The sequence below is a fragment of the Ascaphus truei genome, chromosome 8 (genome assembly GCF_040206685.1).
Source record: "Ascaphus truei isolate aAscTru1 chromosome 8, aAscTru1.hap1, whole genome shotgun sequence".
NCBI classification, from domain to species: Eukaryota; Metazoa; Chordata; class Amphibia; order Anura; family Ascaphidae; genus Ascaphus; species Ascaphus truei.
This window is the reverse complement of record NC_134490.1, coordinates 40,966,956-40,989,592: the sequence shown is the minus strand read 5'-3', so window position 1 is coordinate 40,989,592 and position 22,637 is coordinate 40,966,956. Positions and strand designations below refer to the sequence as shown.

Below are 22,637 nucleotides of genomic sequence, written 5' to 3'. Positions count from 1 at the left end.
CACACAAAACAACGCATGCTGTACATATATAACATGCAAGTAAGAAGGTGGGCCCCCATATGAATCTCAGCAAGACCAATGTGATGTTCAACAAATTGTGTCAACTCTGCAAAGAACAAAATCAATGGAATCGAACTAGAAGAAGTATGAGACTACTGTGTGTTTACCTTGGCTGGCTAGAAACAATGTACAGGCAGTCCTCGGTTATCCGACACAATGTGTTACTCAAAATGGCGTTGTAAAGCGAAACGTTGTAAAGCGAAACACGTTTTCCCATAGGAACACTGTTTAAATGAAAGGTTCCGTTCCTGAAGGCATTTTTAACACTAAAATACACCAAATATTTTATGCAGGCAATAAGATATGCAGCACACACATAAATTATATAGTGTATATACTGTATTATATATATAATATAACATAATAAATAATATATTATATAGTATAATATAATATTATATAGTATAATATTATATATATATATATATATACGCTCTTACGATGCTTTGCAACATTGTTTATGTGAATGTTTATATATATATACACACATACACCACGTTGCAAAGCGTCGTAAGAGCGTTGGATAAGCCATTTTGGCGTTGTAAAAATGAATATAGGTATGCGTTGGATAAGCCATTCGTTGTAAAGCGAAGCGTTGTAAAACGAGGACTGCCTGTATGGGAAACGTTTGAATGAAGTCAATAGGAGAATGAAGATTGGATGGAGCGTGTTTGAAAGGAGCAAGACAATCTTTAAAGGAAACCTTCCACCTTGCCTCAAGAGGAAAGTTTTTGATCAATGTACTTGTCGCTTAGGTATGGAAGTGAAACTCGGACCCTAAATGTGAATATAATTCAAAAGTTTCAGACAACTCAAAAAATCATGAAGACAGGAAAAAGAATGAATGGGCGCAAAGACAAGCAAGACTCTGTGGTGACATCATCACAAGGGTGAAGACTTTGAAATGGCCGGACATATCGCATAAAGAAGTGACTATCGTTGGACGAAAATGGTACTCAACTGGATTCCAAAAGAAAATAAAAGACCAATTCAGCAACCAAAAGTAAGATGGGAGGATGAAATCAGAAAATGTGTTGGAGAAACGTGGAGTAACATGGTTCTTAAAATAAATATGTGTGTGTGTAAAAGTTAAACATGAAATATATATATATATATAATATTATATTTTGACTTACCAAATCGCAAGCAGATGAAACAGATGCAAACCTTAATAATGAAGGTTGTTTTATTAAAGCTTTCAAAATGAAAAACTGATGCTTTAAAAAAACAGCTCCAGATTTAGTGAAGAGAATAAACCCCAATAAAATAAGTGGACCCAGATTTGCTAAATTGTTCTGAGTCCTAAAGGCAGGTTGCACCCTACAAATGTAAGTCGTTTTACTGTAAACAAATGTTTTAAAAAGTAGGACAAAGTCATCATGTTGCCACTTTGATAACGTCACTTATGTTACAGGAAGTTGCAGTACATACAATGTCATTTCACAGCATTTTCAGCTCTCCCCATATATCAGGGAGATACAATGTAACTAAATGATCCAGCAGCAGAGATACTTCTAACACTGGGGACACATCACTGCTAAAGAACCTCAGTCTGAAACGAGAACTTTATATTAAAATCCCGCTCCTTTCATACACCCCCCTCCTGCTGTCACCAAATGGTCCCTGTCACAGGAAGACCTATAAATGACATCACAGGAGGTGACAGTGGGACAGCAGAGAGATGCAGAACACTGAAAATGGCGGCACACAGAGGGAACCATGAAGTCTATTAGTTGGGATATTTTAGCTGGATTATTATATTGATATTTTATATATACTGTATACTAAACACACAGTTATTACCTAACATGAAAACATTCAGATTACAGTTTTTCTTAATTAGGATGTATTGTATGTCTTTATTTATATAGCGCCATTAATGTACATAGCACTTCACAGTAGTAAATCATATATATAACAAATGATATAAATAACAGGTAATGGGAATAACTGCTTCAGACATAAAAGTAACATTAAGGAAGAGGAGTCCCTGCTCCGATGAGCTTACAATCTAATTGGTAGGTAGGGAGAACGCACAGAGACAGTAGGTGAGAATTCTGGTAAGTGCGTCTGCAGGGGGCCAAGCTTTATGTATCATGTGTCCAGTATTATCCACAGTGCTATTCATATGCTTCTTTAAACAAGTGTGTCTTTAAGCAAGGGTGTACCCAGCCTATACTATCCATAAACATCTATATACTATTCAGATGAATGGATTTAACACGGTTTAGTATTGTGGCCCTTAAAGATGCAGGATAAAAATGTATCTTTCATTATCAAAACACATCATTGTATCTAGAGTCCTTTTTATAATCACAAATTAAGAGTTGCAACCCCAGAGTACCACTACTTTTTTTTTACAGACAATTTACCAGTATATAAAAGACCTTACATACACACTTTCTTATAAGGTAAACAATTAAAAAAAATAACATTAGCCATCAGCATTTCACCCAGTTAACATGTCACTATCATTCACTGATCTGCCCATTAAGCACGTGACTGCCATTGGGTCACATTGGTCCTAGGAGGAACTGACCTTTCCACACACACTTTTTTGTAAATTTTATTTTAAATGAAATTGAAGGAGGATTAAGCGAAACATTAAATGCGTTCGAGTCCCTTCAGACAGTGAAAGAGTTAAAAATCTAATCTTCCGTAACCTGATATTGGCCAGCAGGAGGAGATAGAGAGAGGGAGAAAGAAGATTAAACTCTGTCATAAAAAGTCAGGAAACCTTACATACTCATACACACACATACAGTACACACACACACACACACACACACACACACTCCCAGCCCCTCCTTACAGAGAAAGTGCTTTTTCTCCTTCCAACAAGGTTCTGGGTGGCAGAAAGAAGCTTAAACACCAGCCTACTGGAAAAAGTCCTACACTATAGAATCCTATGGGAAGGCATCAGCAAATTGACCCCCCCACCCCCCCAAAAAAAGTTTGCTTATCCCAAAAATCTAAAGGAGAAGAGGAAAATATTGAGGATTTAAAAGAATTGGGCATCTCAAGATCATTGGATATTTGACTGGACCCTAAATGAAGTTATGGGACTTTTTTTGAAGAATGTCTGTTTAATGCAAGGATAGTGCAGGCAAGGTGATAGTGTGCTGTGTTGTTTTGCATGTAGGAGAAATTACATGCCTCCAGAGACAAGTATGTTAATCAGCTACAGTTACATAATGTGCCAGTGATAACTCTAGACAGACAGATCTTGGAGTGGAGAGAGGAGAGGAGAAAATATTTGACTTCAGCTGGAAACAAATGATCAAATAACAATAGCGCTCACAGGCTTTTCCTGGGACGTGCGAGAACACTAACCAAGGATATTTGAAGGGTGATTTAAAAGAAGGGGATGTGATTTGGGATTATCCAGCCCTTTGGAACCTTGTTTTACAGGTCTTCTGTAGAGGTGGTCAGCATGGGACACCATGGGGAGTAGGATCCAGGGGGGCTACACAGATGCCTGGAAGAGTGTTGCAGGTGATGAAGCCTCGTTAGTTGTGGCAAGTGATCTTTAACCTTGCATTAGTTGACGGTGACTGTCCCAATGGAAGACACGAACCTTACCAAGGTCACCTCATCTTCATGGCTTTGTGGTTACAACTGTGCATCTTATTCTGATATAAGGACAGGACACCTCAATTTTAACTAGCAGTCTGGATTGTCCGGGCTAAAGGTAAGAAACACTATTTATTCTCTTTTAATCGTAGCTGTTCACTCTCTACCTTTCTCAGTGGCTCAATGTACTGTATGTCTAGTACTGTACAGATGTAGCAGACTTCTTTGCTCGTGCTGATAACACAACATATCACATTATAACGCAGAATACCACTGAGTTTCCATAGGTTTCTATGGCAGTGATAATGCAGAATATCTCAGAATATCCCATCATAACCTCTGTCTGTAACGCCTAAAAAAAAAAAAAAAACATTACAACAGAAACACACCTCTGAATGTAGACACATTTTCTGGGTGTGTATTACAAATCCATATGGATATCATGTGATGTTTATTTACAGCTGTATGTAGATAATGCCTTACAGGGTCTGGGTATCAATGCAATAAAAACTTTGCTCTGACTCCCTACAATACTCTTCATTTTTTTAATCAAATACAACCTTGTTAAATACATTTCTTACACGAGATCATTAGCCATCTGGTAACCCACCAGGCAAATTATACACCTATTTAGGATCAGGGCTGTTTTAAAGGATTAGCGTGACAGTAAATATTTGAATTTAATTAGGGTCTCATTATGGCATTAAAAGGCTCCACAGAGCTCAGCATACTATATATATATATATATATATATATATATATATATATATATATATATATATATATATATTAAAAAAAAAAAAAACATACGATGCCGTTTGAAGCACGAGATCAGGAGACAGCACTCTGGTAAGTTTGATCACAAGTTTTTGTATTGAAAAAGACACATAAACCGACGTTTCGGAAACGTCGGTTTATGTGTCTTTTTCAATACAAAAACTTGTGATCAAACTTACCAGAGTGCTGTCTCCTGATCTCGTGCTTCAAACGGTATCGTATGGTTTATTATTGCTTTATGGGACAAGCACCCAATTTTTTCTACTTGCAAATTTTTTCTACTCCCAGCTGAGAAAATCAATTATGAGTATGTGGGGCCATGGAAAATGTTTAATTTATATTTTTTAGATATTACAATAGTTTAGTGGTGCATGAAGTGTGTGACCCCCAGTTCCAATACTGGGGTCATCTCCTTGTAACCTTGGAAAAATAACTTGGGGTCCCTGTGCCCCAGGCCCAGGAATCAGACTGTAAGCTTTTCAGGACAGGAACTCTTTCCGCTTGTAAACATCTACATTGAGCGCTGCATACATTGTTAGCGTTTATATAAAACAATTATTATATATATATTATAGTTAATAATCACTCTGCGGCCTGATATGGTATTGTAATATTCCCCGTTAAACTTCTATTTGACCGATGTAAACTCATTTTAGCTGCATTTTCTAAGAACTGGTTTAATACTCCATCTTGATTACTGCATCATTGAAATGGATACTGCTTGCTCTCTCTAGCTAGCCCTAAAAGAAACATGATTAAAAATATAAATATAATATTTCAATAAATTGTATGTATCATATTTTTATGCATAGAGAAGAGAACTAGGGTACAATAAAGGTGTACCTCGCACCTCAGTATTTTGCCTTTTACTTGGTGTGGGTGTATGTATATAATAGAGGGGGAAAAGATTATATATACAGACATAGGTCCCCAAATATACATTCAAAATGTGTAGAAATTATCCTTGCCTCCTGCAATCTCTACAATATTTGTAGCTATGCTGCTCACAATCAGCCAAGATCAGGTGTGGTGTAGCGGTTAAGTTTTTTTTTGTCTTTTGTGTGAAATTAACCACAGAATTTGGCTTCTTAACCCTTTGGGTGCAATTGGTCATAGTTACTACATCATGGGGTCTCGCGCTCCGGGGCTGCATGATGGAGTAACGACGTCATATTCAATTTACTCGTATTCTCTACAGCGCAGAACCGCGATCTGACAGGAAGCGGAACAGAAGCGGGAGACTCCCACTTTTCCGTTCCGTCATTAGTGACGCTGCGAAGACATGATCGCAAAGTGCCAGAAAGGCTGGGTCACTCAGGCGCCGAGTCTCCACCAGCACTCAAAGGGTTAATTTGGCAGTATTGCATATCGGTTTAAAAAAAAAACAAAAAAAAGTCCTAAATAAATTATCAGTGTAATTTTCATGCTCAAGAATAATCAATTACCTTTAAATAAGAATGTCACATATTTATTTCTGGTTTAAAACTAAATGTCTTTCTATTTTCTCCTGTTCCATGTAAATCTAATCTTATCTGGTAGTTATTGTTCTTCCCCTTTTTCTCTTTGGCTAGGACGGCAGCATTATTATATTCTTGTGATAATGATGACGATGGGGTCTGTGGGATTGACCTGCTAAATGTTAAAGGCATTACACGTTTTGTTTAGAAGCATATTGAAGTTCGGAACAGGTCAAAGAAGTAGAATAGGACGTCTCCATGTTGCCGGTTTCATCATGAAACAAAAAAAGTTACACTCTTAAATAGTAGTCAAGGGGTTAATATTTAATCTTCCAACGTTTCGGTCCAACACAGCAGACCTTTCTCAAGGGAATGACCTTTCTCAAGGAAAGGTCTGCTGTGTAGGACCGACTTGTTGGATGAATAAATATTAACCCCACAACCACAATTTTTGGAGGTCGACTCTTTTCATTTCATTTGTATGGAATTTCACCATTGAGTTTCAGTACCCGCGAGTATCTTACATTTTTTTAGTACACTTATACTTCTATGTGTTTTGGCCTCTCTAATGATGTCAGTGATAGTACAGAAAGTTGCAGGTACCACCGACATCAATGTAATTTCCCAGAGCTTTCAGCTCTCCCCATATAACAGGAAGATACAATGTAACTAAATGATCCAGCAGCACAAATACACCTAACACTGGGGACACATCACTGCTAAAGAAGCTCACTCTGAAATGAACATTTCATATTAAATCCCGCTCCTTTCATACATCCCCCATCCTGCTGTCACCAAATGGTCCCTGTCACAGGCAGAGCCATAAATGACATCACAGGAGGTGACAGTGGGACAGCAGAGAGATGCAGAACACTGAACATGGCAGCACACAGAGGGAAACCATGAAGGTCATTACTTGGGATGAGTTTCCCACAACATTTTTATTGAGTTTTTGAACAGAGATATACAGGGAAAAAAAACATTCAGTTGTGTGTTAGGGGAAGGGGGTGAGTTGGGATACATAGAAAAAAGGGGGGCAGAGGAAGGGGGAGGTGGGGACAGCATCATAGTGAATCAACAGTTCTTGCTACTTTATACAGTTTTAGGACTGAGTGGTGAGCACGGTCGTCGCGGGACATCATCTCTATCTGGTATAGAGAGCTAATCTGAGGGCCTACTTAATTGAAGATAAACCGTAGATGGTGACCCACGAGGGGATGTTGGGGGAATCTCTGGGCCATCTTTGGCAGGAGATTGAGACTAGTTGGTCCCGGAAGCTATAGGCTCAGAGAACCCAGGTATATATGTGGACTACCTGTGTGAGCTACCCAGGGCAGCCAAACCTTCTGGAAATTGTGATATGTGTCAATTAGAAAACAAGTCAGTTTTTCCATCATACATATACACCACACCGTGTTTCTAATGGACAGGCTTGGTGGAAGCTTGTCTTGCTTCCATAGACTCGCAATGGCACATCTTGTCGCTGTGGTAATATGAGTTATTAGCTTATTTGTATACTTGGGATGACTTAGCTGGATTATACTATCAATATGTAGTCAATTCCTGATATTATAAACACACAGTTATTATGTGACATAAAACACTCCAGTTACAGGGCTACTTTTATGGGTTGTAGCTGCCTTTAAATGTTGATGTTCCGTCTAATATTCCGTCTAAATTGTAGATTGATTTTCTTTTCGATTCTGAATGAAGGGAGGGGGGGGGGAGTGCTTGTCAATCAAGTTTCTATTCAACCTCTAGCCCACCCTGTCCCTGTTAGATAAGGAGGGAGGAGAGGGGGGCTTCCTGCGGAAACTCCTGTCCAACATGAAGAAGACAAAGGAGAGCAGACAGAGCTCACCAAACCTCTCCCAAGTCTCAGCTCGCCATGTTTACAAACTGACTGTGACAGTGATTTACATTACTTATTCAGTATAAAATGGGGGCTGTCTGAGCCTTTCCCTGATAATATTGAGTCAGGTGGTCACTTGACAAAAAATAATTAGATATAATCCCTCGACTGTTTGAACCTGTCCCTGATATTCTGCAGTTAGGAGGTCACTTTACATTAGATGTGAACCTTGGATTGTCTAGCCTGTCCCTGATAATCTGGTGTCTGGAGGCCATCCTACATTAGATACTGTATAAACACATGACTGTCTGAGCCTGTCCCTTGTAATTTGAAGTTACAAAGGGCATATGTCAAATTGCTGTGGGCTTTCACTGTATTTTAAGTTCTGCACATTATTCAAGAGATTAACTAAAGCCTAAAGACTCGTACGATAATTGGATCAGAATTTCATTAATTATTATTCTGCTGACCACCCACTGTGCACTAGATCAGCTCATGCTAAATATAGCTTTTGGTTTATATAAACTTATTTATACCGGGAGTTTAAAAGAACAACCGTTAAGGCTATTTTGCTGCTGTCTTTCACCCAAATCTGTACAGCTGGAAGTCTGCCAGCCAAGACAATTATTCTATACATAGGCAAGCTGCGGAGGATTGGCTGACAACTCCAACAGGTAGAAAAAGCACTGACAACTCACCGGGTGATAGCAAAAATAAGAAAAGGTTTATTAAACGGCATGATTAAAAACAAAAACCTACCAGGGACAAAACAAAGGGGTTCTCCTCCCACACGTTTCACGCTTACAGCGCTTTCTCAGGGAGTATGTTGGAACAGGTACACAGGTACGTTTATAAAACCCCTCCTTCTGACAGACACAACTGCTAATTCATTGTTATCAGGTGACAGTATGTGCTAAAGAACACACCTTTAAGCTTGTATTTTATACTGAATGAATTTGCAGAGGCAGTCCCGCTTTAAAAAGTTTTGTCTATCACTCTTAAAATAAAAAAAATGATATTTTAGTGGTATTTCTGTACACACAGAAGTGTCAGTTTGGGCAATTTTCTACCCCCCCTTCCCTCTCCCTCCCCCCAAATAAACATTGGAATCAATGGCGATTTTGGCCGAAAACAGCTCGAACTGCTGCCTTGGTGGGTATAGAGTTACCCTCTTAATGTTTTAGTAAACAGGAATACTTTCTAATTCTAACCTTCTCAGATGTGGGTTGCTCTGCACTTTTAGCTGTTTGGTTTACACATAGTCTGTTTTACTAAAGAGTTTAGGTAAAAGTTGTAAATATTCACCACGGTTTTTGTTTTCCGTGGTGACCGTAACATATTTTTTTAAATTAATTTTAGTATTTACAAATACTTGTCAAGATTTTTTTTTTTTTTTTTTTTAAGATATCAGTCCCCTACATTTCACCCATTAAACATGTCAGGTGTCATTGGCTCACTTTTCTCCTACATGGGACTGACCTTTTCACTGCCACAACGAATTACAACGTAGTGATGGTAATCCTGCTTACAATGGAAACATTTTCCAGAACCACAGTGTAGATTTAGGATGAGAGCTAGTCCATAAATATCCAAACTGAACTTTTAACTCGTTACATCCAACAATCGTATCATAAACAAAGGGGTTAAAGGGGTTAAATTGTCCAAAACAGTTTTTAGCCTCCGTAAAACCAAAAAGTCAGAACATGCTCCTCTTGTTCAGTTTCTTTATATAAGACACATTTAGTAATTACATAGACATTGCTGCATTGGTATGAAAAATACACTTAGATGTTGGTATTGTCAGCTCTCCAGACCACATAGTATTTTCCTATTCAGATGTTATCCTAACAAAGAATACATCTACTGTAAGTTTGAGCTGCATCTATTTCCCTTGTTTATAGAGTAACATACAGTATCAGTAGCACCGCGTGGTTGCAATGGCTTAAAAAAAAAACCTAGTAGTATCGTCAGTGATTAAAAACAACTCTACATTTATTAGGCATTTGGGGCAAAGCTTTTTGCCCTGTATAGTAGGAAGTTTGTATGCATATTTAAACTGTAAGAATAGGAAGAGAGGCGGCTTAATAAAACAAATCTCCTCTCCTTAACCCTTCTATTGCCATAAATGTCTATGGGGACAAATGGTTTCTTGTAGACAAATCCCATAAAAGTCTATGGGGACAAATCATTTCTTGTAGAGGGGATCCCATTAAAAGGCACGAACAAGCTATTCAATACACATTGCTGCTGAATTACTACATGGCTATTTTTAGTAAGGACCCACCAGAGCTGGAAGAAAAGCCAAGGTCTGAGTCTCCAGAGTTTAGAATAACAATGGAACATAAGCACAGATTTGCAAGGCCATAGTGTACCCCAGAGTTGTAAAACCTTTATTGCACCCATTAACCATTTTGCTGCCAGAGGGGACATGCATTGCTGTGACATACACACATTGCTCCAAGCACACACATGCATATTGCTCCACACACATACACATATTTCTCTCAGACATACACACTCATATTGCTCCACACACACATACACATATTTCTCTGCAGACATACACACTCATATTGCTCCTCACACACACATACACATTTCTCTGCAGACATACACACTCATATTGCTCTGCACATACACACACACATTGCTCCGCACACACTCATATTGCTCCACACACACATTTCTCTGCAGACATTCACACTCATATTGCTCCACACACACACACATTTCTCTGCAGACATTCACACTCTTATTGCTCCACACACACACACACACATTTCTCTGCAGACATTCACACTCTTATTGCTCCACACACGCATACACATATTTCTCTGCAGACATACACACTCATTGCTCCGCACACACACACATTGCTCCGCACACACTCATATTGCTCCGCACACACACACACATTTCTCTGCAGACATACACACTCATATTGCTCCGCACACACGCATACACATATTTCTCTGCAGACATACACACTCATTGCTCCGCACACACGCATACACATATTTCTCTGCAGACATACACACTCATATTGCTCCGCACACACACACACACATTTCTCTGCAGACATACACACTCATATTGCTCTGCACATACACACACACATTGCTCCGCACACACGTGCACATATTTTTCTGCACACATACATAATCATCTTGCTCGAACACACACCTATTGCTCCATGCACATACACACTCATATTGCTCCGCACACACATGACCATATTTCTCTGCACACATACTCATATTGCTCCACACACACGCAGGCCTATTGCTCCATACACACACACACATTGCTTAGCACACACACAAATATTGGTTTGCACACACAAACATATTCCTCCAAACACAGAGACATATTACTCCACGCGCACACATTCTCATTGCTCCTCACATACACATATTAAAGAGAATGGTTATATAGGACAAAATGAGGGGTTTGTGAGATGTAATATAGAGAAATAGGAGTTATAGGGAGGGGTTATATAGAGAAAAAGGAGGAGTTATAGGGAACATTTATATGAAGCACTAGGACGATTTATAGCAAGCGGTTATATAGAGCAATTGTATGGAGCAATAGGGAGAGTTATATGGAGCAGTAGGAGGAGTTATAAGGGAGTGGTTAAATGGAGCAATAGGAGGAATTATAGTGTGCGGTTATCTGGAGCAGTAGGGGGAGTTATATGGAGCAATAGGAGGAGTTTCATAGGGATCATATTCTGTAATATTGCAAGAGTTAACCAGGCCTAATAAATTCATGGCAGGCGCTGGCTGGCATAACGTGTGTGTTGATTTAAAAGAACCACGGGCCAGTTCACACAATAAATGAGCCACACATGTTCACATTGCTCGGAGACCAAGGCAGGGCCTGGACAGATGGCTCAGCTTAGCCGGGAAAAGCCTTCAAATCCAAAACACATTTACAGAGCCACTAGGAGGGGGCGCAGGGAGTGTCTGTTCCTCTTAACTGCCCTCCAGATGGGACAGGAAGTGAGGTGGCAGTAGGCAAACACAGGGGCAACTCTGCCCAATTTAGGTAACCCCAGACTAGCACTTACCATTCATAGAGTATTAAAATGTTATGTTACCTGTGTACAATGTTACAATTTCAATGTTACATCAGTGTTATAATGCTACAGCTAAAAATTGTTACCTCAGCGTTACAATGTTACTGTTACAATGGTACCTCAGCATTAGAATGTTACTGGTATAATGTTACCCCAGTGTTATAATGTTACTGTTACAATGGTACCTCAGCATTAGAATGTTACAGGTACAATGGTACGTCTGTGATACAATGTTATAGGTACAATGTTATATATGGGATACATTTAACTTCAGTGTCACAATTACAATGTTACATAGTACACTAATATAGATACAATGTTACATCCCTCATACACTGTTATCTCAGTGGTATAATACCATTACACTGTTACCTCAGTGGTATAATACCATTACACTGTTACCTCAGTGAACCACTGTTACTGCAGGGTTACAGTGGTACAGCAGTGATAGTTATTTTAGTGAAACATTGTTATGTAACTGTTACACTGTTACCTATATGTTACATTGATTCATTACTTCAGTGATATAATGTTACATCAGTGATAGTGATTCAATGATACCTCAGTAATACACTGTTCCCAAAAGGGCCACAATGTTACCTCAGTGTTACAATGTTGCAGGCACAATATTATATCTGGGGTGCACTGTTACCTCAGTGTTACAATATTATGGATACAATGTTACATCATAATATAATGATAGCTTAGTGTTACAATGTTACACACGTGATGCATAGTTATATTAGTTACATAACTGGTTCAATGTTACCTCTGTGTTACACTTGTACATTCATTCCTTGATACAATGTTACATTTAGTACTAGTGTTACTTAAATGTTACCTCAGGGTAACAATGTTACATGAGTTATACAATCTTATTGTATATTTTACTGTTACTTCAGTGTTACACTGTTACCTGATGGGTTGCAATATTTAATCATGTGTTACAATATTACTTCAGTATCACAATTGTAGCCCAGTGATATAATAATGTAACCGCAGAGGCACACTGTTACCTCAGTATCAGAGTTTTACCACTGCGATACAACATTAACGCAATAATACAACAATAAAGTAATAGGATTTTTTACTATAATAAGTTATTATAATATATTATCTCGTGTTATAATGTTCCTTTAAGAACAGAATGTTACTTCAATGATACACTGTTACATCAATTATAACTCAATTAAATAAAACATACCGTAACTTTAATGTAAGTACAGTCTTATCACAACTTTAATCATGTTTATTTACAACATTTATTGCATAGTAAAACTGGATATAGAGCAGGCTCCAGGCATCTCTGTGGATGTCTCTAAACACCGGACTGGTTACAACTCCATTTTCCCCACTCCCTAAATAAGCCCCAGTAAACTAAATATATAAACCAGATCCCCGGCACCACGAATGTTATTGTTGGATGCTAAACCCGGATGGCTTGTTGAAAACTCGAGGGTATATTTATGCTTTCTTGGGGATGACCTCTGATCTCAAGTCATAAAACTCCTTGGCATGTTTTATTTGGGAGAATATTCTGCCCTTCTATTACAGGTGCTGGACACCTGCGCCTTTTGCTTTGTATATTTTAAAGGTTGTGAATCCCTGTTGGGGTTAGGATTCAGATTCCTCCTCCCACCCAATGCCACTAACATTTGTGCTGTGCTAATCCAATTTTACCATCCTCATCAATGCTTTTTAATTGATAATACAATCATAATAATAATCACAGTTAAATGTACAGTGCATTTTAACTCCTAATAATACATTTCTTTCACATATAGCAATTACCGTGTACACAGCGATGTACATAGTATTTTGCAGGCACATTGAGTTCCTGCCCTGAAGATCTAATTTTGGCACAGGGAGATATGTATGTATGTATGTATGTATGTATGTATAGATTTCTTTATATAATGACCACAGTGTACAAAAGAGACAATAAAGCACAGGAAATTACAATGGGGCCTATTGTAGTAGCTTCGATAAAATTGCTGATATCTCGAACGGTGTGGCATGACCACATTGAATGGTTTGACATTTGTGTTATCACGGTATTCAGAAAGAATCAGAAAGCATTACCGCAAGTCTCAAACCGTGTGGTAGGAAAATGCCAATACCGTATGGGACAGCAGCCATGGTACCCCTGCCAGGATGAAGGCCGTCCTCATCACCGTCCTCCGCATCCATGACCTTAGTAACCACTATGGTAATTAAGGGGTTAACCGCATCCCCCGCTACCCACCTGGGATGCCTAACCAACCTCCCCAGGGCAACTACTCCCACCCCCGCTAACCATTGATTGGCACAGTGTTAAACCATGGCCATATTATGTCCATATTATATTATTAGTTTGCCACTATAGCAATGAATGGGTAATCTACCAATAAAAAAACAAGCAAATAAAATACATTACATTTCATTAAAAATGGAAAAAATGGTAATAAACGAATTGATTGGCACATATATGGGCATGTTTTGCCACAATGGCAATGAATGGGCAAGCTATAAAAAAAAACCAGGCACAAAATAAAACACGACATTTAAATAAAACAAGCATTTCACAATAAAGCCATTGATTGTGACTGTGGTAAACCATGCCCACAATATATGGACATGGATTGCCACAATGACAATGAATGGGCAACCTAAAAAAAAACACAAAATACAATACATAACAATGAAATAAAAACAAGCACCAAAAATACAAAACAATTCAATAAAAACAAGCACCAAAAATACAAAACAATTAAATGGAAACAAGCCCAAAAATATAAAACAATTAAATAAAAGCAAAAACCAAAAATAAAAAGCAAAACAATTAAATAAAAACAAGCATTTGCCAAAAAATGCATTGCTTGTCACTGTGCTTATCTATAGCCCGAAAGGGGCAAAGATGAAACACATTGCCAGTCAATGGGCAACCTAAAAAAAAAAACACAATTAAATAAAATACAATCAATGTTTTTCTTACCATTGATGTCTTCATCCCCGTCCTACGTGAGCACCAACTCTTGACCCTAAACAGCCGATGCGAAGAAGTCAGTGATCTAATCTTGATTGAAGAGACGTCTCCCCAGTGAGTTCGACGTCTCCCCAGTGAGTTCTTCATTCTTTTCTTCAGTCTTTTCTTCTTTACTTGTAATCCAATGGGGTGGATGTTGTCCTGTCGGCTTCTTAAGCTCAAATGAGATGGCACATGCTTTATATAAGGCCTGTGACATCACATTTGAGTGTCAAATGGTACACCCCAAATCCAATTGGCTGGTGTACCATGTGACAGTTTTTTTTATTTTATTTAAGGATGTGACGTCATTTTAAAGGGAGGGAAGCCAGCCAATCGGGAAGGCTATGCTTCTCTACCTTTAAAATGACATCACCAGAACAAAAATGGCTGCCATCACATGGCAATCTAAGCAAACTTGTCACACGGTACACCAGCCAATTGGATTGGGAGTGTACCATTTGACACTGAAATGTAACGTCACAGGCCTTTATATAAGGCCTGTCCCATTTCATTTGAGCTTAAGATGCCAACGGGACAACATCCGCCCTATTGGAAGTAAAGAAGACAGAAGGAAAGAAAAAAAGAAAAGAATGAAGAAAAAGAAAAGAATGAAGAACTCACCGGGGAGACTTCTCTTCAATCAAGATATGATCACGGACTTCTGCCCATCGACTGTTGAGGATCATTGCGTCGAGGGTCAAGAGTTGGTGCTCGCATAGGACGGGGGCGAAGACATCAATGGTAAGAAACACATTGATTGTATTTTATTTAATAGTGTATTTTTGTTAGGTTTTCCATTGACTGCCAATGTGTTTATCTATGCCCCTTTCAGGCTATAGATAAGCACAGTGACAAGCAATGCATTTTTTGGCAAATGCTTGTTTTTATTTAATTGTTATGTTTTATATTTTTAGGGCTTGTTTTTATTTAATTGTTATGTATTGTATTTTGTGATTTTATTTTTTAGATTGCCCATTACAGTCACAATCAATGGCTTTATTGTGAAATGCTTGTTTTATAATGTCATGTGTTTTATTTTGTGCCTACTTTTTTTTTAAGCTTGTCCATTCATTGCCATAGTGGCAAACCATGCCCATATTATATAGGAATGGTGTACCACTGTGCCAATTAATTGGTTTATTGCCAGTTTTTTTTATTTTGAATGAAATATAATGTATTTTATTTGGTGCATGTTTTTTTATTGGTAGATTGCCCATTCATTGCAACATTATGGCCATGGTTTAACACTGTGCCAATCAATGGGTAGCGGGGGTTGGGGTAGTTACCCCAGCGAGGGTGGTTAGGCATCCAGGGTGGGTAGCAGGGGAGGGGGATAACCCCTTAATTACTATAGCGGTTACTAACCGCTACAGTGATTAAGGGGTTAGTGGCCAGTAGTTTTTTTTTTTATTGTACTTTTGCTGCACACGGAGGACATGGACACGTAGGACAGTGATGAGGATGGCTTTCATGCTGGCAGGGATACGTAGAACTTTAATTTACTTTATGCTGGCTGGATAATGTTTTATTTTTAATGGGCAAATGAGCTATTATCCAGACCTGGATAATAGTTATTTTGCCTATTACTGTACTGTATGTGTTAGGGGGGGGGGTGGTTTGTTGGGGGTAGAAAGGGTAGGTAGAAGGGTACCCATTCATTGCTATTGGGGTTCTCCCATTGAGGGCATAGGTAACCACACTGGCAATCAATGGGTGCATTAGCTAGTATTGTGTTTTAATGTTTATTGTGGGTAGCGGGGATGGGTGAAGGTGGTATTTGGCCAGCGGTGGGTAATGAAGCTGCCTGTACATGTATATTATTGCATTGGATTGAAGCCGGGGATCTGCAGAGCTGGTTAATACATAGCACAGCAGCTCCGGAGACTCCCGGCTTCAAACCTATGCAGGAAAAATAAAAAATAATTTCTAAGTCCCACACCCTACCATTGGGGTGGCGAGAGGAAATTGGCGAGTAGCTCGCTAGCTGCGAGCCTCGATGATCTCATCAGAGCTACTAGAATTGGGTTATTTTCTAAAAAACGCGAGTTGGAGCTGTTTTTCAGCTCCCGCTCGGTGTGTTTGAGCCGCAGCGCTACTGCTCGGGGAGATGCACTTCCCTAACAGGTTTGGCAGATCATCTGAGCTTTCTGAATAGCTAAAGTACCTTGCCAAATTGTATGGCAACTGCTTAAAATTGATTAGTTACTTATCGAAGTTTATAGAATAGGCCCCAATAAGTGCAAACAAAATCAGACAATAGGAAAGGAAATCCCTGCTTACAGGGGTTTTACAATCTTAGTGTTATGTTGGGAGAATTACAGAGACAGCTGGTGAGGGAATAAGTGCAGTAGATGGCGGCGCTTGGTCACAATGGTTGGTAGGAGGGATTGTGGGTGTGGGACAGTAGCCATTAGTCCAGGCTATTGAAATGCTTCATTTAAGAAGTGAGTTTTAATGTTTAACTTAAAGGTGGGGAGAGAAGGTGCTTGGCGTATACGGAGTGTGAGAGAATTCCACAGGTAAGGGGCAGTGAGGAGGAAAGGGTTTAAGGCGAGAGAGAGAAAAAAGTAGAGATGAAAAGGGCGGAAAGGGGACAGTTATGGGTAGAGCGCAGAAGAGGAGCGGGGGGCATAGCGAGAGATCAAAGCTGATATGTAAGGAGGAGCAGATGAGGTTAGAGTTTTAAAGGAAGGAGGAGAACTTGGCAGGTGATCCAAAATTTGATGGGAAGCCAGGAAAGGGATTTAAGGAGGAGATGTGCAGAGATTTACCCCAGCATTGCTCCACTTTTGTCTTGACACACAGCCCACAATGTGGCATTCGAACTGGGATCACCCACTTCAAAAGCAGTGACTGCGCTACTCCAATGGCCCTACAAAATTGAGGTTCAAATTGCCTTTCCCTAATGTTAAGGACCAAAGTGAGTGTATGGGAGTGACAAGTTTCATAGTTTAAATGTAGACATATTATCAGAATCAGATTAGGGTAAGTATTTTGAACTACTTTTTTTCAACTTTTAATGCTTCTATAGTAATTAAACGCTTTGGAGGGTCTTTACCTAATGGATTTTGTGATAATGTGACTGCACGTACTCTTGCATGTACGGGCCATTATTCCTCCAGACTTTTCCCTTTTTATTGTTTAAAAAAAAAAAAAAAAAAAAACTCATCGGCCAAAGAGATAAAAGGGTAGAACGCTAAAAAAGATCATATAAGATTAGGATTATGCAGATTGGATAAAAAATAGAAGCATATTCATTTTTACACAGGAAGGGAAAAATGCTTTATAAGCGATTGAATCTTTCTAATAAAGACATGTTGTTTAAAAAATGTTTTTGCTTATGTGGGACAGAAACTTTCAAATCACACCAACATTTGTTAGTTTGACTTAGTACTGCTTTATAATGCCGCAAGTTTTTTTAAATGTGCAGTTCCCCTACTTGTTTATTTTTATTTGTTATGGTACTGTAAAATATGGAGTTCCCATAGTTGACTCCGTTCGTTAACATAGTTAATTCGGTGCGTTAACCCGTAGCAGAGCTTGAATAAATAAACCTATTAGTCACATTAGTAGACCTTAAAGAATGTTACCAGTACAGCTCAGAATAAGACAGTTTCTCTGTCGGGTACCTTTGAAGTATGCATGGAAAACAGCAGTGTGCTGCCCGCTCAGATGGAGCAGGTGAGAATAAACAGCAGGCGTTGCCATGTGAACACTCTACTGCAGGCTTTTGGGCCTATTTAAAGAAAAAATTATATAAAGTAAAAAAACAGCTAGGAAAAAAATAGAAATACAGTAGGGTTGCTAATGTACTTTAAAGGTCATCACCTTTCAAATAGGTCATTTTTAGGGGAACGTCACCTGTAAAACAGCAGTCAGCACTGCTTGATATTTTAAGTTTTTTATTTATTTACTTGTACCCCCTCCCCCCACATCCCCCCCAGTAGAGGTAAGTAGAATTAAAAAAAAAAAATAGCTAGGTGCTGTTCTGAGAACCCTCCAGTTCCTGAGCAACAAGCAGTTTTGTCCACACAAAATGGCAGCACGATTAAACTCATACCGACAGCCAATAGAAAGTTGTCGACATCACATCATCGACTTTCTATTCACGACCCCAAGCCTTATTTGTCATTTTAATCAAATCCGGCACACACAAAAACCACAGGTATCTGGAGCCTGGAGGCCAGCGAACAATTGATTCGTTCCAAGGAACTCCCGGTCCAATCAAAAAAAATATTGTGATCACGGCATCCCTTAACCCAGGAATGGAAGGGGAGACGTCCTTCCCGTCCATTGTCCTGCATTGCAGACCGCATCTTCGATCTCCCCTAGAAAACGAGCACTCTAAGGGCATGATGAGGCCACTACGTCATGGGGCCCCTCCTGGAGTGCTAGGCCTCATGACGTAGTGGCTATGTCTTGGGGCACCTGAAGGGTTAAGGGAATCCTGAATCAGATTTAAGGGAACAATACTCAGAAGTGTAAACATGTGGTATGGTGTTAGAAACACAGCTGCTAATCCCTGGAAATACCAATATCTTAATCATAAACACCATAAATCTCAGATCTAAATCCTACAAGCACAGCACACGCGGGGAACTCTTCAGCTAGGAATTAATAGGCTTAAGAATCCTAAATCAATAGGGTGTAACTGTTCAAATATGCCGGATCACAAGTGTCGGCAGCAAGGGAAGTGAGGAATATAAAGCAACGTACGGGCCTGTAGGATGCCTATTTTGGTCAGTATTAAACCCTTTTGCTTATAGTTGCGCTGTGGGCTCCTCTTATAATACAGGGGTTGATTCTAGGGTCATCCATCCTGGTTGAGATCACTACAAACGGCTTCCCATTGTCTGCAGGAACAAACACTCCTCATCTCTATGTTGTAAATCCTTCTGGTATTGAAAGGGTCAGTCCCATATAGACACAAGTGGCCTAATGACAGTGATAGGTTTAATGGGTTAATGGGTTAAAGCAGGGGTGGGGAACCTTTTTTCTGCCAAGGGCCATTTGGATATTTATAACATCGTTCGCGGGCCATACAGACACAGAGAGGCACACAGGCAGGCACACAGATCCCCCCCCTAACTCTGGTAGTTGCTGCTGCTGGGGGGATCGTGTAGGGCGGCTGCTGGGGTAAGTGTGGGGGGAACTGCGGGGGGAAGTATGGTGGCTGCTGGGGCTGGTACAGTGGCTGCTGGGGATCGTGTAGGGCTGCCGGCGCCTCACACCACCTCCTCCCGATCGTGCGCGATGCGGCCATTTAAAAAAAATTAGCGTAACCCCGGTTATAGAAGTTGCATTAGCAGGGCCAGACCAAATGATTTTGGGGGCCTTATACGGCCCTCGGGCCTGACGTTCCCCACCCCTGGGTTAAAGGGTCAGTCACACATAGCAGCAAAATGAGCTGTGTACAGGCATACCCCGCTTTAAGGACACTCACTTTAAGTACACTTGCGAGTAAGTACATATCGCCCAATAGGCAAACAGCAGCTCACGCATGCGCCTGTCAGCACGTCCTGAACAGCAATATCAGCTCCCTACCTGTACCGAAGCTGTGCGCATGCGGGGACACTATAGAGCCTGTTACAAATACGTTATTTACATCAGTTATGCACGTATATGATGATTGCAGTACAGTACATGCATCGATAAGTGGGGAAAAAGGGAGTGCTTCACTTTAAGTACATTTTCGCTTTACATACATGCTCCGGTCCCATTGCGTACGTTAATGCGGGGTATGCCTGTAATGGGTTAAAACATCGGTCTAGTATAGGTATAGGTAAGATATGTTATACTGGAAACATTGTAACCTTAATATTTAGGGGGTGTAGCTTAGTGGTAATTTCACTGCATTTGCATTCAGTGCTTTGACCTCATGCAAGTCACCTTTTCTCCCTGTGCCTCAGGTACCAACATTTTATTGTTCAGCTCTTCAGGGCAGGAACTCTGTGCCTGTAACATTCTATGTACAGCACAGCGTACACTGTCAGTGCTATATAACAACAACATATTATTCATATTAAATCGCTATGACACAAATGGCTTCACAGCATATTGAAGGTGCAATCCCACTGAGCCAGCAAAAAAACATTGTGTAAAGAATGTATCTGTCTAATTGGCTTTCTTAAACAATTCTAGCCATGCTAATAGCAAAGATTGGTCTGCTTTCATTGGTGTGGGAATGAATTACAAGTTTCATTTCTTCAGGGCCTCGAGTGTTTTCTTTACCCATATAAATATAAGTGAAGGGGGACAGAGGGCGGCTTTGTCTGTCCAAACTTTTTGTGACATTACATAAAAGGGAGCAGCCAGAAGAAATTATACTCCTCCCAAGTCTCAGCTCACCATGTTTACAAAGTAACTTTAGAAATTGATGTAAAAATCCTTATAGGTGTCAGATTGCGGTACAAAAACCATCAAACTCCCAGACGTGACCCTTTAGATATGTCACTGCCATTGGAATACTTTGGTCTCAGAAGGAGCTGACCCCTAAAACACGCACTGCCACTGGTACACTTTAGTCCTAGAGGGCATGACCCCTAAAACATGCACTGCCACTGGTACACTTTAGTCCTAGAGGGACTGACCCCTAAAACACGCACTGCCATTGCTACACTTTAGTCCTAGAGGGCATGACCCCTAAAACATGCACTGCCATTGCTACACTTTAGTCCTAGAGGGCATGACCCCTAAAACATGCACTGCCATTGCTACACTTTAGTCCTAGAGGGCATGACCCCTAAAACATGCACTGCCACTGGTACACTTTAGTGCTAGGAGGGACTGACCCCTTACAGAGTGGTGCTACAGAAGTCTAGTGTATTTTATATTAGTTGGATTACAGATATAGCTGAACCATTCTTTAAAATGTTACATTGTCTGGGAATCTTTCCAACTGTATTAAGCAGCGGCTTTTAAAGCCAAGTTCTGCAGTAACTAAAAAAAAGAATTAATATATTTTACAAGGATGTTCGTCAATATAAAATTTAAGGGCATTCCTCTGTATCAAAATAAATGACACAACCGACATAGATAAAAATATATTTAATTAGAAGTGCGTTTTTAGAGAGGCTAGTTTCCTATTAAAAGGTTGTGGTTTTGATTTAATCACTCTCTACCTCTGTTCCTTATTTAGCCATCTGTTATTAGAAAGTAACGTTGGTGTTTTAGCAACATAATTACGTTAGAATGCAACCAAAAAGGTGGCTGCAAATTGTCCCCTTTTTGACAGAAAAGATGTATGTCAAGAGATTGGGAGATTTTAATAACTGGCTCATTTTGGGGTTAAATAATTTCTTAGATGGGATCCAATTAAAGTCAATGGGCACATACACATCTAAGGGCAGGTCCATACTGCTGCAGACCGTGTGGAGGCATCCGCACGGGGCGCGATCACATTGCCTAAGGGAATTGATCGCACCCAGAGAATGCGCGGACGCAAGCAGGAGGGGGCGCGCGTTGCGCAAGAAATCAGTTGAAACTGATTCCTTGACGTGACAGGCAGGTCACGTGAGCGGCTCGCCCAATGAGGGCGAACCAGCTCCGTGACACCCCTAGGCTCGCCCCCCACGGTGCGTCCAACATGGACACTAAACGCACCCGCTTCACACAGGTGATGTCACAGTCTTCGCACGCCTCCACGCGGGCGAAGGCTATATGGCCTTAGTTAGCCTAAGAAGTTCTTGTAGAGGAAAGTCTATAGTGATAAAGAATCATTGTTAATATGAGTGTGTGTATGTGTATGTATGTATATAAATAGATATATATAGATTGTAGAATAGACAGGGCACTGCACAGCACGCGTATCCTGAGATAGCAGTAAGTGTAAAT

General features: G+C 39.9%; 1 protein-coding gene across 2 annotated transcripts in view; it reads left to right on the top strand.

Annotated features, from left to right (window-relative positions):
• The first annotated feature begins 2,833 nt into the window (after positions 1–2,833).
• Positions 2,834–22,637, top strand: part of NRTN (neurturin) — a 69,244-nt gene continuing 49,440 nt past the window's right edge. For both annotated transcript variants that reach the window (XM_075611630.1, XM_075611629.1), the window contains exon 1: positions 2,834–3,751. The gene's annotated coding sequence lies outside the window, so the exon portion shown is untranslated. The remainder of the gene's footprint in view (positions 3,752–22,637) is intronic.